Here is a 14,430-nt window from a genome sequence, read left to right on the forward strand (position 1 = left end):
TAATAAGAGTGAAGTTACGCATAGATTCATATGTCTAAGATGAATGCATTTTTATTTATCTGTGAACTGTCTGTTCCAATCCTTTATCCATTTTTCTACTGAGTTATTTGTCTACCGGTGCTTTATATGTTCCTTTGGGTTGTACTTTGAGTATTTCTGGTACTTGCATGTTTATTTTTCTCATGGTATTTTGAGTGTGTGTGTAGTCAGATTTATCATATATGCATATATGTATGTACATGTATATATATCCCCCCTACTTTTTGCATGGCTTCTGGATTTGTGTTTTAGAAAAGGATTCCTCACTCTTACACTGAAATTTTTTCATCGTTATTTATTCTAGTACTTTGATTGTTTCTTCCATTTTTATACATACATTTTGATCCATTTGTCATTTGTCCTTGTGTAAGCTGCATGGCTACCCAAATGTTGCAATACCATTTGTTAAATAATTCATCTTTTCCCCACTGATTAGAACTATAATCTATAATTATTTATATATTTATATTTATAATTATAAACTATATTATTACCACATTCTTTCATTTAGATCTCCTGAATCTTCTATTATTTTCCATTGATTTCAGTACCACCTTTTAAATTACTATACTAAAATAAGTGAAAGGAATGTTGGTCCCTCATTATTTTTATCAGAATTCTTCTGAATATTATTGCTTATTTATTGCCTTATTGTTAAAAATAAAAACTCAGGGTTTCCCTGGTGATCCAGTGGTTAAGAATCCACCTTGCAGTGCAGGGGACACAGGTTCGATCCCTGGTCAGTGAAGATCCGACATGCTGCTGGCTAACAAAACTTGTGCACCACAGCTACTGACCCCGATGCTCTAGAGTCCGTGAGCCACGACTACTGAGCCCCTGTGGCACAACTACTGAAGACCGTGCACCCTGGAGCGCATGCTCCTCAACAGGAGAAGCCACTGCGATGAGAGGACTGCACGCTGCAGCTAGGGCGTAGCCCCTGCTTGCTGCAGCTAGAGAAAGCCCGTGAACAGCGATGAAGACGAGTGCAGCCAGAAAAAACAATCTAGAACCAGCCTGTCTATACACACATAAAAGATGAAAGACCCACGTTAACTTAAAGAATATTGACATCTTTGACATATTGATTGATTCTTCTCATGCATGTGGTAAATTTACATTTATTCAAGTATTTTCTTGAGCCTCACAGTTAAAGTTCTCATGTCATAGATCTTGCCCTGGACTTCAAGTCTACCATCGTGTGGCCACTACTGAACCAGTGAGAAGGGTCCAGACTGTGCTAACCACCCAAGGGACTACCAGTGGTATGAATCGTTTTTTTTAGAAAATCAACTTAATTGAGATATAATTTACATACAATAAATTATATATTATTCATGAATTTTTACTCAAAACATAACATGTAAAAGAATTTTGTTCACCACAATGAGATATCATTCTACACCTTTCAGAAAGGCTATAATCAGAAAGACAACAAATGACAAATGTTGGAAAGGATATGGAGAAAAGAGAAGCTTCATGCGCTGTTGGGAATGTAAACTGGTGCAGCCGCTATGGAAAACAGTATGGAAATACCTCAAAAAATTAGAGGTACCATCAGATTAGATCAGATCAGATCAGTCACTCGGTTGTGTCCGACTCTTTGCAACCCCATGAATTGCAGCACGCCAGGCCTCCCTGTCCATCACCAACTCCCGGAGTTCACTGAGACTCACGTCCATTGAGTCAGTGATGCCATCCAGCCATCTCATCCTCTGTCATCCCCTTCTCCTCCTGCCCCCAATCCCTCCCAGCATCACAGTCTTTTCCAATGAGTCAACTCTTCGCATGAGGTGGCCAAAGTATTGGAGTTTCAGCTTTAGCATCATTCCTTCCAAAGAAAGCCCAGGGCTGATCTCATTCAGAATGGACTGGTTGGATCTCCTTGCAGTCCAAGGGACTCTCAAGAGTCTTCTCCAACACCACAGTTCAAAAGCATCAATTCTTCGGCACTCGGCCTTCTTCACAGTCCAACTCTTACATCCATACATGACCACAGGAAAAACCATAGCCTTGACTATACAAACCTTTGTTGGCAAAGTAACATCTCTGCTTTTGAACATGCTATCTAGGTTGGTCATAACTTTCCTTCCAAGGAGTAAGCGTCTTTTAATTTTATGGCTGCAGTCACCATCTGCAGTGATTTTGGAGCCCAGAAAAATAAAGTCTGACACTGTTTCCACTGTTTCCCCATCTATTTCCCATGAAGTGGTGGGACTGGATGCCATGATCTTCGTTTTCTGAATGTTGAGCTTTAAGCCAACTTTTTCACTCTCCTCTTTCACTTTCATCAAGAGGCTTTTGAATTCCTCTTCACTTTCTGCCATAAGGGTGGTGTCATCTGCATATCTGAGGTTATTGAGATTTCTCCCGGCAATCTTGATTCCAGTTTGTGTTTCTTCCATGATGTACTCTGCATATAAGTTAAATAAACAAGGTGACAATATACAGCCTTGACGAACTCCTTTTCCTATTTGGAACCAGTCTGTTGTTCCATGTCCAGTTCTAACTGTTGCTTCCTGACCTGCGTACAGATTTCTCAAGAGGCAAGTCAGGTGGTCTGGTATTCCCATCTCTTTCAGAATTTTCCACAGTTTCTTGTGATCCACACAGTCAAAGGCTTTGGCATAGTCAATAAAGCAGAAATAGATGTTTTTCTGGAACTCTCTTGCTTTTTCTATGATCCAGTGGATGTTGGCTGCCTTTTCTAAAACCAGCTTGAACATCAGGAAGTTCACGGTTCACATATTGCTGAAGCTTGGCTTGGAGAATTTTGAGCATTACTTTACTAGCATGTGAGATGAGTGCAATTGTGCGGTAGTTTGAGCATTCTTTGGCATTGCCTTTCTTTGGGATTGGAATGAAAACTGGTCTTTTCCAATCCTGTGGCCACTGTTGAGTTTTCCAAATTTGCTGGCATATTGAGTGCAGCACTTTCACAGCATCATCTTTCAGGATTTGGAATGTGAAGTCAAGTGGGCCTTAGAAAGCATCACTACCAACAAAGCTAGTGGAGGTGATGGAATTCCAGTTGAGCTATTCCAAATCCTGAAAGAGGTACCATACAGTCCAGCAATTCCACTTCTGGGTATTTTTCAAACCCCCCCACCCCAAATATTAATTTGAAAAGACATATGTTCCCATATGTTCACTGCAGCATTATCCACAACAGTCAAGATACAGAAACAACCTATGTATCCATCAATATATGAATAGATAAAAAAGATGTGGTATGTGTATGTACACACACACACACACAATGGAATGCTACTCAGCCATAAGAAATAAGGAAGTCCTGCCATTTGTGACAACATGGATGAACCTAGAGGGTATTACGCTAAAGAAACAAGTCAGATGAAGATAAATATCATATGAGCTCACTTATATGTGGAAACAAAAACAAAACAATCCAACCAATGAAACAAAATGAAAAAGGACTCAGAGGACAAATGGGTGATTGCCAGAAGAGAGGAAGTGGAGGGGGGAGCAAAATAGGTGAAGAGGACTAAGAGGCACAAATCTCTGGTAATAAAATAAATGTCATGAATATGTAATATATAGCATAAGCAATATGTCAATAATGTAATAACATTGTATGGGGATAGATGGTTACAAGACTTGTGGTAAATATATGCAAATGTAAGATCACTGTGTAATATACCTAAAACTAATATAATATTGTACATCAACTATATTTCAGTTTTAAAAAGGGAAAAAAATATAGCACATTGACACTAAGATGGAGGATTCTAGGAGCTTTTCCCAAGCCCATGAGCACATTGCTTAATCAAGGACTGCTTGGTACACTTTGTTGTTGTTTAGTCACTAGTTCAGTTCAGTTCAGTCACTCAGTTGTGTTTGATTCTCTGTGACCCATTGGACTGTGGCACACCAGGCTTCCCTGTCCATCACCAACTCCCAGAGCTTACTCAAACTCATGTCCATTGAATCAGTGATGCCATCCAACCATCTCGTCCTCTGTCGTCGTCTTCTCCTCCTGCCTTCAATCTTTCCCAGCATCAGGGTCTTTTCCAATGAGTCGGTTCTTTACATCAGGTGGCCAAAGTATTGGAGCTTCAGCTTCAGCATCAATCCTTCCAATGAATAATCAGGAGTGATTTCCTTTAGGATGGACTGGTTGGATCTTCTTGCCATCCAAGGGACTCTCAAGAGTCTTCTCCAACACCTCAGTTCAAAAGCATCAATTCTTCACCTTTCTTTTGTTCAACTCTCGGCAACCCCATGGATTGCAGCCAGCCAGGCTTCTCTGTCCATAGAATTTCCCAGGCAAGAATACTGGAGTAAGTTGCCATTTCCTTCTCCAGAGGATCTTCCTGACCCAGGGGTCAAATATGCATCTCCTGCATTGAAAGGTGAATTCTTGACTGCTGAGCCAGCAGGGAAACCATATTGCATTTGCCTCCTTCTGGTCCCAGATAGGTCATATTTAACTCCTTTTTGAAGTCTATGATCCCAAAACATCATGGGTTGTTGGAACAGGAAGATGCCATTTGGAGGCTAATGAGTCCAGTTGACCAGATCAGTATTATGTAGGAGAAAGAATTATGCATTAAGGCCAAGGAGATCTGGGCATACTCATCTTGGCCCATCTGGTATCCACCTGACTGGCCAAGACTTTCAGCTTTTTTGAGAGTCAATTTCTACAACAGAGAGATATGTATTGATAATACCTGCTTGGTCTACATTTAGGATTATGAGGGTTAAATGAGATAGAGTGTACAAAAGGTATTAGTAAAGTCAAAAGGTAATGAAAATATAAGGGATTATTATCTCTGCTCTAAAGAAACTCATCATCTAATGGGGTAATATATAGCTTTTGGGGTGTTGGTTACATGACTATGTTCACTTTGTGAAAATCCATTGAGCTGTACAATGATAACTTGTGTACCTTTCTGTATGTATGTTAGGTTCAGTAGAGTTTACTGAAAAGTAAACTGGATTCATTTGAACTTTGTAATATGCATTCATAGATTTCAATGTAGCATTGCATTTTATCGGATGTTCCAATACAATTTATTTGCCTCTTCTCCTGGTGATGGACATTTGGGTTGTTTCTGGTATGGGGCATTCGTGAACAATGCTTGTGCGTGTCTCCTAGGACACATGAGCACAAGTTTCTCAGGGAGTGGAACAGCTGAATCATTGTCTGTGGGCATCTTCAAGTTTATTAGATCATGCTAAACTGGTATTTGAAGTTAAGCTCCAGTTCTCCTCCCCACCAGAACTGTATGAAATTACTCTTATTGGCTTGATGATGGTGGTGGTGGTTTAGTTGCTAAGTCATGTCTGACTCTTGCAACCCCATGGACTGTAGCCCGCCAGACTCCTCTGTCCATTGGATTTTCCAGGCAAGAGTTCTGGAGTGGGTTTGCTTGATAGTCATTAGAATTTTTGCCAATCTCACCAGTGTTCTGTGATATCTAATTGTGATGTTATTTTGCATTTTCCTCACACTGAACCTATGTGTACTGGACTTTTGGATTTCTTCATTTGAGAACTCCTTCCTCAAGGCTTTGCCCGCTTCCCTACTGGGTTGTTGTTTTCTTATTGATTTGGATTGAGGATTACTTAAGAATTCTGGGACTCTGAGTGGACAAATCCTCAGACACATTCTAATATGTTCCCATGGGAAGAAGTTACAGCTTTGACATCTCTGAGGTCACCAGCTGTGCTTCTTCTCTCCACGTGTCACAGGGGAGGATGGATTTTCCATTATGTTTTTATTACTGATTCCTGTCTTAATGGCATTATAGCTAATCCTTTTGAAACTGACTTATAGCCTTACTGTATAGGCAATTTTTCTAAATATTCCAGGTGTGATGTGAAAGATGTATATTTCGCAGATGGTTGTTGTGGGTCTACGCATGTGCATGATGTCAAGTGTGTTACATGAGCTATTCAAATCTGTATCCCTTGTTGATTATTTTGTCTGCTTGTCCTATTAATTACTGAGATGAATATGCTAAAATATTCCATTGAAATAAAAGATGTGTCTATTTATCCTTGTAGTTCTGTCCATTTTTGCTTTACATAAGACTGTTTCGGTCTATGTCACTTTCCATAGTACAAGTCCATGTCCTTAGTCCAGCTCATTGTCAACAGGAAAACAGAGCCCCTATATCTGCCTTGTGGTGTGGCCACAACCCCTGCATCATGAATCTTTTCCTTTCATCTTCCTTTATAATCCTGCCTCACTCACTTTACAGAAGAAAGGGACTTTATACACCCTTTTCCCTTCTTACTATGGTTCTTTGCCTCCAGAGCACCAAAGGGTACTCTGAAGTATTAGTTATTAATATTAATCAAGAACCCATAAATTGAAGTCAAGGCTTTGTGTTTTTCATTAGTTAGACATATATGTGTTAGGGACACAGCATGGCATTAGATTATGACGGGATTTTGATATATAACTTAAGACTGTTTAAAAAGCTGCATGACATTATGTAGTAAAATTTCTCCCATTTCCACCCACTGAGATATATATATATATATATATATATATATATATATATAAACATATTTCTAATGATTTACATATATAGAGATGGAAAGAGGAACAGAAGTTGTGTTAATCTTTGTCTCAATCTAATCAGTTCAATTCAGTCTCTCAGTCATGTCCAACTCTTTGTGACCCTGTGGACTTCAGCATGCCAGGCTTCCCTGTCCATCACCAACTCCCAGAGCTTGCTCAAATTCATGTTCATCGAGGTAGTGATGCCATCCAACCATCTCATCCTCTGTCGTCCCCTTCTCCTCCTGCCTTCAATCTTTCCCAGTATCAGGGTCTTTTCTAATGAGTCTGTTCTTTGCATCACGTGGCCAAGGAATTGGAGTTTCAGCTTCAGCATCAGTCCTTCCAATGAATATTCAGGACTGATTTTCTTTAGGATGGACTGGTTGGATCTCCTTGCAGTCCAAGGGACTCTCAAGAGTCTTCTCCAACACCATAGTTCAAAAGCATCAGTTCTTTGGCGCTCAGCTTTCATTATAGTCCAACTCTCACATCCAAACATGACTACTGGAAAAATCACAGCTTTGACCAGATGGACCTTTGTCAGCAAAGTAATGTCTGTGCTTTTTAATATGCTGTCTAGGTTGGTCATAGCTTTTCTTCCAAGAAGCAAATGTCTTTTAATTTCATGGCTTCAGTGATTTTCATCTGCAGTGATTTTGGAGCCCAAGAAAAGAAAGTCTGTCACTGTTTCCATTGTTTCCCCATCTATTTGATATGAAGTGATGGGACCAGATGCCATGATCTTAGTTTTCTGAATGCTGAGTTTTAAGCCAACTTTTTCACTCTCCTCTTTCACTTTCACCAAGAGGCTCTGTAGTTCTTCTTCACTTTCTGCCATAAGGGTGGTGTCATCTGCATATCTGAGATTACTGATATTTCTCCTAGCAATCTTGATTCCAGCTTGTGGTTCATCCAGCCTGGCATTTCACATGGTGTACTCTCCATCTAAGTTAAATAAGCAGGGTGACAATATATAGCCTTGATGTAATCCTTTCCCTATTTGGAACCAGTCTGTTGTTCCATGTCCAGTTCTAACTGTTGTTTCTTGACCTGCATACAGTTTTTGCAGAAGGTAGGTAAGGTGGTCTGGTATTCCCATCTCTTTCAGAATTTTCCACAGTTTGTTGTGATCTACACAATCAAAAGTTTTGGTTTAGTCAGTAAAGCAGAAATAGGTGTTTTTCTGTAATTCTCTTGCTTTTTCTGTGATCCAACAGATGTTGGCAATTTGATCTCTGGTTCCTCTGCCTTTTCTAAAACCAGCTTGAACATCTGAAAGTTCACGGTTCACATACTGTTGAAGCCTGGCTTGGAGAATTTTGAGCATTACTTTGCTACTGTGTGAGATGAGTGCAATTGTGTGGTAGTTTGAGCATTCATTGGCATTGCCCTTCTTTAGGATTGGAATAAAAACTGACCTTTTCCAATCCTGTGGCCACTGCTGAGTTTTCCAAATTTGCTGGCATATTGAGTGCAGCACTTTCACAGCATCATCTTTTAGAATTTGAAATAGTTAACTGGAATTCTATCACCTCTACTAGCTTTGTGCATAGTGATGCTTCCTAAGGCCCACTTGACTTCGCATTCCAGGATGTCTGGCTCTAAGTGAGTGATCACACTGTTGTGGTTGTCTGGGTCATGAAGATCTTTTTTTGTATAGCTTTTCTGTGTATTTTTGCCACTTCTTAATATCTTCTGCTTCTGTTAGTTCCATACAGTTTCTGTCCTTTATTGTTCCCATCTTTGCATAAAATGTTCCCTTGGTATCTCTAATTTTCTTAAAGAGATCTCTAGTCTTTCCTATTCTATTTTTTCCCTCTATTTCTTTGTATTGATCACTGAGGAACGCTTTCTTATCTCTCCTCGCTATTCTTTGGAACTCTACATTCAAATGGGTATATCTTTCCTTTCTTCCTTTCCTCTCACTTCTCTTCTTTTATCAGCTATTTGTAAGGCCTCCTCAGACAACCATTTGCCTTTTTGCATTTCTTTTTCTTGGTGATGGTCTTGATCACTGCCTCCTGTACAGTGTCATGAACCTCCATCCATAGTTCTTCAGGCACTCTGTCTATCAGATCTAATCCCTTGAATCTGTTTGTCACTTCCACTGCATAATTGTAAGGGATTTGATTTAGAGCATACCTGAATGGTCTAGTGGTTTACCGTACTTTCCTCAATTTAAGTCTGAATTTGTCAATAAGGAGTTCATGATCTGAGCCACAGTCAGCTCCTGGTCTTATTTTTGCTGACTGTATAGAGCTTCTCCATCTTTGGCTGCAAAGATATAGTCAGTCTGATTTCAGTTTTGACCATCTGGTGATGTCCATGTGTAGAGTCTTCTCTTGTGTTGCTGGAAGTGAGTGTTTGCTATGACCAGTGCATTCTCTTGACAAAACTCTGTTAGCCTTTGTCCTGCTTCAATCTGTACTCCAAGGCCAAATTTGTCTGTTATTCCAGTTATGTCTTGACTTCCTACTTTTGCATTCCAGTCCCCTATGATGCAAAGGACATCTTTTTTTGGGTATTAGTTCTAGAAGGTCTTGTAGATCTCCATAGAGCTATTCAACTTCAGCTTCTTTGGCATTACTGGTTGGCACATACCCCAACCAGTGGGGCATAGACTTAGATTACTGTGATGTTGGTTTGCCTTGGAAATGAATGGAGATCATTCTGTCATTTTTTGAGATTGCACCCAAGTACTGCATTTTGAACTTTTGTTGACTATGAGGGCTGCTCTGTTTCTTCTAAGGAATTCTTTCCCACAGTTTGAGATTGAGTTCTGGATTGAGTTATCATTGTCATTATTATTAGCATGTGCTGTGCTGTGCTTATTTGCTCAGTCATGTCTGACTCTTTGCAACCCCATGGACTGTAGCCTGCCAGGCTCTTATTAATATTAGGGGCTTCCCAGGTAGCTCAGCTGGTAAAGAATCTGCCTACAATGTGAGAGACCCCAGTTTGATTCCTGGGTTGGGAATTTCCCTTGGAGAAGGGATAGGCTACCCACTCCAGTATTCTTGGGTTCCCTGGTGGCTCAGATGGTAAAGAATCTGCCTGCAGTGCGAGAATCCTGGGTTGGATCCCTGGGTTGGGAAGATCCCTGGAGGAGGGCTTAGGAAACCCACTCCAATATTCTTGCCTAGAGAATCCCCATGGACAGAGGAGCCTGGCAGGCCACAGTCCATGGGGTTGCAAAGAGTCAGACACGACTGAGCAACTAAGCACAGCACAGCAGAGCACATACTAATATTAATGGCAATGATAACTCAATCTAGAATTTTTTTTTAAACATTTAGAGCTCCATGGTCATTTGAAACTAAAAAGTTTAAATCAATTTTCCCATGTCTTAGTTGCAGATAAGGATGATAAGATAATAGTTTTTAAAACTTTGAGATATAAAGCTATTTTTATGCAAAATTCTGAGTTCAAGAAAAAAATTATGTGGAATTTTTGACTGTTAAAGATGAGTTCATTCATGTTTTAAATGGACAACAATGGGAATCAAATTGCGTAGTATTTATTTTCCATTGTGTGTATTTAAAAGAATGTGAAAGTTTTTTGTTAAAATGTCAACTTCTGTGATATGCAAGAAATAACAAAAGTTTCTGAGATCAACTTTTTAAAAGTGTACAATTCTTTTAGGGATTTGCAAGCAGAACACCGTGGAAGACCCTGACCTCATGCTGGCCTAGTCCATCTCCTGCCTCTGGGCATTCAAACCATGCCGGACATTTGAAAAACCATGGATTTCCTGGGAAGAAGTTTCCTGCCTTGGTAAAAGTGTTTCAGTAGCTCAGCACATTCACCATGTGGAAATTCTGATACTTTCCTTTTTATCTAATAGAAGGCACATGTGATAAAGGGCTTTATTGTCCAATCAGGAAAGGAGTGTCACCATGTAGCACTGAGTGCTCAGAGTACTTCAAAGGTGCTGGAGCGGTGGACCTCACTCCCTTTTTGAGCTCACGTCTGATCGCCCACCTTATTCCAGCTGGAAAGAATAAGGGAGGAAGGGAAAACGAACAGATTAATTTATGAAGTGCCTACCATGTTTGGGTACCTTACTAGCTACTTTCCTGTACGTTGTCTGATTTCTATAATGATCCATCCTACAGATGAAGAAATGAAACCCCGGGAAGATGACAGGTGTGCCAAGTTTATACAGCCAGTCAGTGGCATGGCTGGGATTTGATCCCAGGTCTCTCTGACTTGGTTATATCCCTGGCCTCAGAATCAAAAGATACATGTGCCTGCAGTCAAATTACTTAGCATCTCTGAGCTTAACCTTTCTCATCTGTAAAATGGGCTAGTAATAGCTATTTTGCAGGTTGGCATTCACAGTCTAGGGAGTTAATGTGTGGGCGTACTCAAATCTTTCACATAGGCCTGGCCCACGGAAGGCGCTGAAAATGAGGTAGTAAATAAGCAGGCACAAAGTTGGGCATTCTGGCATAATACTGTTGCCAGCAACATGATGGCTAGTACTGGGGATATAGCTACGTCTTGAAGGTGACACACTGAGGAGTGCTTGCCTTGAACTCTGAGACTAAGCAGTTAAGACTGAAGGATGGACTGGATTTTGTGGTAGGCAAAAGGAAAGGTGGCTATTGCCTCCCAGGCCTATCCATTCCACACGCTTCTCACCAAGAATTTCCCACCGTCCACTGTGTTAAGACAAAACAATGCAGTCCACAGAGCTCATTCTGCTGTCTGTTGGAGAAGAATAAAAAACCTCATGTTGCCTCATCCGGGCAAGGCAGTAGCCACAAGGGAACACCCTGCCTCCAAGACTCCCTTCCAGTTTTTCCACATGACAAAGCAGTTTCAAGCCTAAGACCCATCCTCAGCTCAGCTCAGCTCAGTAAACTTTATCAGAAAATGGCAAACAGAAAAACTCTAGGTATCCTGGGCTGAGGCAAATGTCAGAGTGAGAGCTATTCTTTATTATTTTTTATGTTTAAATCACTATTCATATAACCGTCATGATCTTTGATGGATTGGCATTTAAAGCGCTAATGTGTGTGTCTAAACCTTGCACCGAAGAGATGAATTTATTAATCCGGGAGAATCTAGCCCAGTGTTCTTGGAGCCATTGGTGTTGTTTGGGTGCCACCTGGTGGCCAATGATCTTCCCTGTTGGAGAGGTTGTTGGCACTGGTCATCAGTTTTCCTAGCCCTGACTACCTGTTAATGATCGCCCTGAGATTCTCACAGGACTTCCAGTTGCTAGTTCTGCATATAAGCATTACTCTGTCCTGACAACATGTGAAAAGCTGAGCAGATTGAACAACCAAGAATTCTTTTAGGATGCCTAAGAGAGGCAGGACACAGTAAACCGCTGCTCCCAAGATTACAGAGAATAATAGCTTAACGGAGCAGAGACTCGTTCACCAGCCGAGACAGCTACAGGAGCCAGTGCTGGCCAGGAAAACCTGCACTGTAACTGGTGAATGGGGACCCAGCCATAGTGCAACTGCCACAATATTCTGGGATGTGCCTGCAGGAGCTTGATCAGGTTCCCACAGTAAACAGCACAGAAAAATCCCCTCCAGCTTCCTGGAGCGGGACAGGAAAAGGAACCATTCTGAAATATACCAGAGCACTCTGTGCTTCTTAACACCTGTCCTCAGGAGAAACTACGTAAGCAGGGCATAGCTGAGCCTGCTCAGTTATGGGAGAACCCAACTCCAGCCCAGTCTAGGCAGCCTGTTCACCTAAGAGGGTGGGGAGCAAAACGAGAAACACTTGAGAAGTTCCCAGTCCAGCGGCAGAGGCTCACTAAGAGACTGAGACATAATCACAGGACTATAGAAATCTTCTCATATGCCCACAACTTCCCCTCATATCACTAAAGGCCCAGCACTTCCTTCTACCTGGTACATCATCTCCAGCTATCAAGAAAAAGCTTACAAACCACCCCAAAAGGCAAAAATTTGAAGAGACTGACCAAACATCAGAGCCAGACATGGCAGGAATATTGACATTATCAGTTCAGGAATTTAAAATAACTATGATTAATATGTTAGGGGCTCTAATGGATAAAGTAATGAGCATGCAAAAACAGAGGGACAATGTAAACAGAGAGATGGAAATCCTAAGGAAGAACCAAAAAGAAATGCTAGAGATAGAAAACACTTTTACAGGAATGAAGAATGTCTCTGATGGGCTCATTAGTAGACTGGACACAGCTGAGGAAAGAATCTCTGAGTTTGAGGATCTCTCAATAGAATCCTCTGAGATGAAAAGCAAAGAAAACAGAGACTAAGAAACAGAACAGAATATTCAGGCTGTGGGGAAACTCTGAAAGGTGTAACACACTTAATGGAAATACCAGAAGGAGAGGAAAGGGAGAAAAGAACAGAAGAAATACCTGAAACCATGACCAGGAATTTCCCCCAATTAAAGTCAGACATCAAACCACAGAGGATAAATGCCAAAAAAAAAAACCACCTTACAGGGCCTTCCGTGGTGGTCCAGTGGTTAAGAATCCACCTTCCAGGGAAGGATTGCACGTTTCATCCCTGGCTGGGGAGCTGAGATCCCACATGCCGCGGGGCAGCTAAGCCCACGCACCACATCTAGAGAGAAGCCAGCGCACCACAACGGAAGATCGTGAGTGCTGCAACTGAGTCGAAGCAGCAAAATAGGTATATAAAGAAGTAAATAGTAAACAAAACACCCTACACCTGGGCACATGATTTTCTCATTACGAAAATCAAAGATAAAGAAAAAATCCCGAAAGGAACTGGGGGAGCGATCTTATCTATAGAGGATGAAAGATAAGAATTACACCTACTATCTCTTCAGAACCCAGGAAAGCAAGACGAGAGTGGAGCTAAATGTTTAAAGTGTTGAGTGAAAACTCCCACCAACCTAGAATTCTGAACTGTGTGAAATTATTCTTCAAAAGCAAAGGATAGATAAAGGCTTTCTTGGACCAACATGACTGAGGGACTTTGCTGCCAGTGGATTTTCCTTCAAAAAATGTTTAAAAAGTTCTTTAGCGAGAATGAAAATAATATAGGACAGAAAACATGATTGACATTAAAAAAGGAAGAACATCAAAGAAGGATTAAATAATGGTAAAACAAAAACTATCATTTTTCTTATTTTAAAAACTTTATTACTTATCATTAAATAATATTATTCTAATTTTCTTGTTCTTAGTTGTTTAATAGTTTGTTGAAAATAATAATGGCAAAATATATTATGATTTTATATATATTTACATTTATATATGCTTATATATAAGTGAAATGGTTTATGGAAAATCTCTGTACCTTCTTCTTAATTTCCCTGAAAACCTAAAACTGTTCTGAAAAAATAGAGTTTTTTTTTATAAGTCTATGGTCATTTTTTTTCAAGTCTATGGGGGTCATTCCCAAATGGCTTAGTGGTAAAGAATCTGCCTACAGTGCAGGAGACGTGGGTTCAATCCCTGGGTCGAGAAGATCCCCTGGAGAGGGAAATGGCAACCCATTCCAGTATACTTGCCTGGAGAATCCCATGGACAGAGGAGCCCGGCGGGCTACAGTCGATGGGATCACAAAAGGGTCAGACACGACTTAGTGGCTAAAGAACAACTTGGTAGGGAGGGACATCAGTGTTGTTTAAAAACACAACTTCACAGATGATTCTAATGTGCAGCCAGGGCTGAGAACCACTGTGTGAGGATTTCATTTTTAAATTACTGATGGGTAGTTTTCTTTATTTCACAAAATATTGTTGTTGAGTTCTCACCAGGTGCTAAGCACTGTGATAAGAGATGATGAGCCAAAAAAGACCAGTCCCCTGTCCTCACGTAGATTACAGATCTTAAGAACAGGGCAGCCTGAACTCATCTAGGGGTTAGCAAA

At 40.6% G+C, this 14,430-nt stretch overlaps 1 long non-coding RNA gene across 1 annotated transcript in view; it reads left to right on the forward strand.

Annotated features, from left to right (window-relative positions):
* Positions 1-13,726, forward strand: part of LOC132346333 (uncharacterized) — a 77,141-nt gene extending 63,415 nt beyond the window's left edge. The window contains exon 2 of the long non-coding RNA XR_009496131.1: positions 10,217-13,726. This is a non-coding gene — a long non-coding RNA (uncharacterized lncRNA). The remainder of the gene's footprint in view (positions 1-10,216) is intronic.
* The last annotated feature ends 704 nt before the right edge of the window (positions 13,727-14,430 follow it).

This window comes from Bos taurus, chromosome 10, assembly GCF_002263795.3.
Source record: "Bos taurus isolate L1 Dominette 01449 registration number 42190680 breed Hereford chromosome 10, ARS-UCD2.0, whole genome shotgun sequence".
Taxonomy (NCBI): domain Eukaryota; kingdom Metazoa; phylum Chordata; class Mammalia; order Artiodactyla; family Bovidae; genus Bos; species Bos taurus.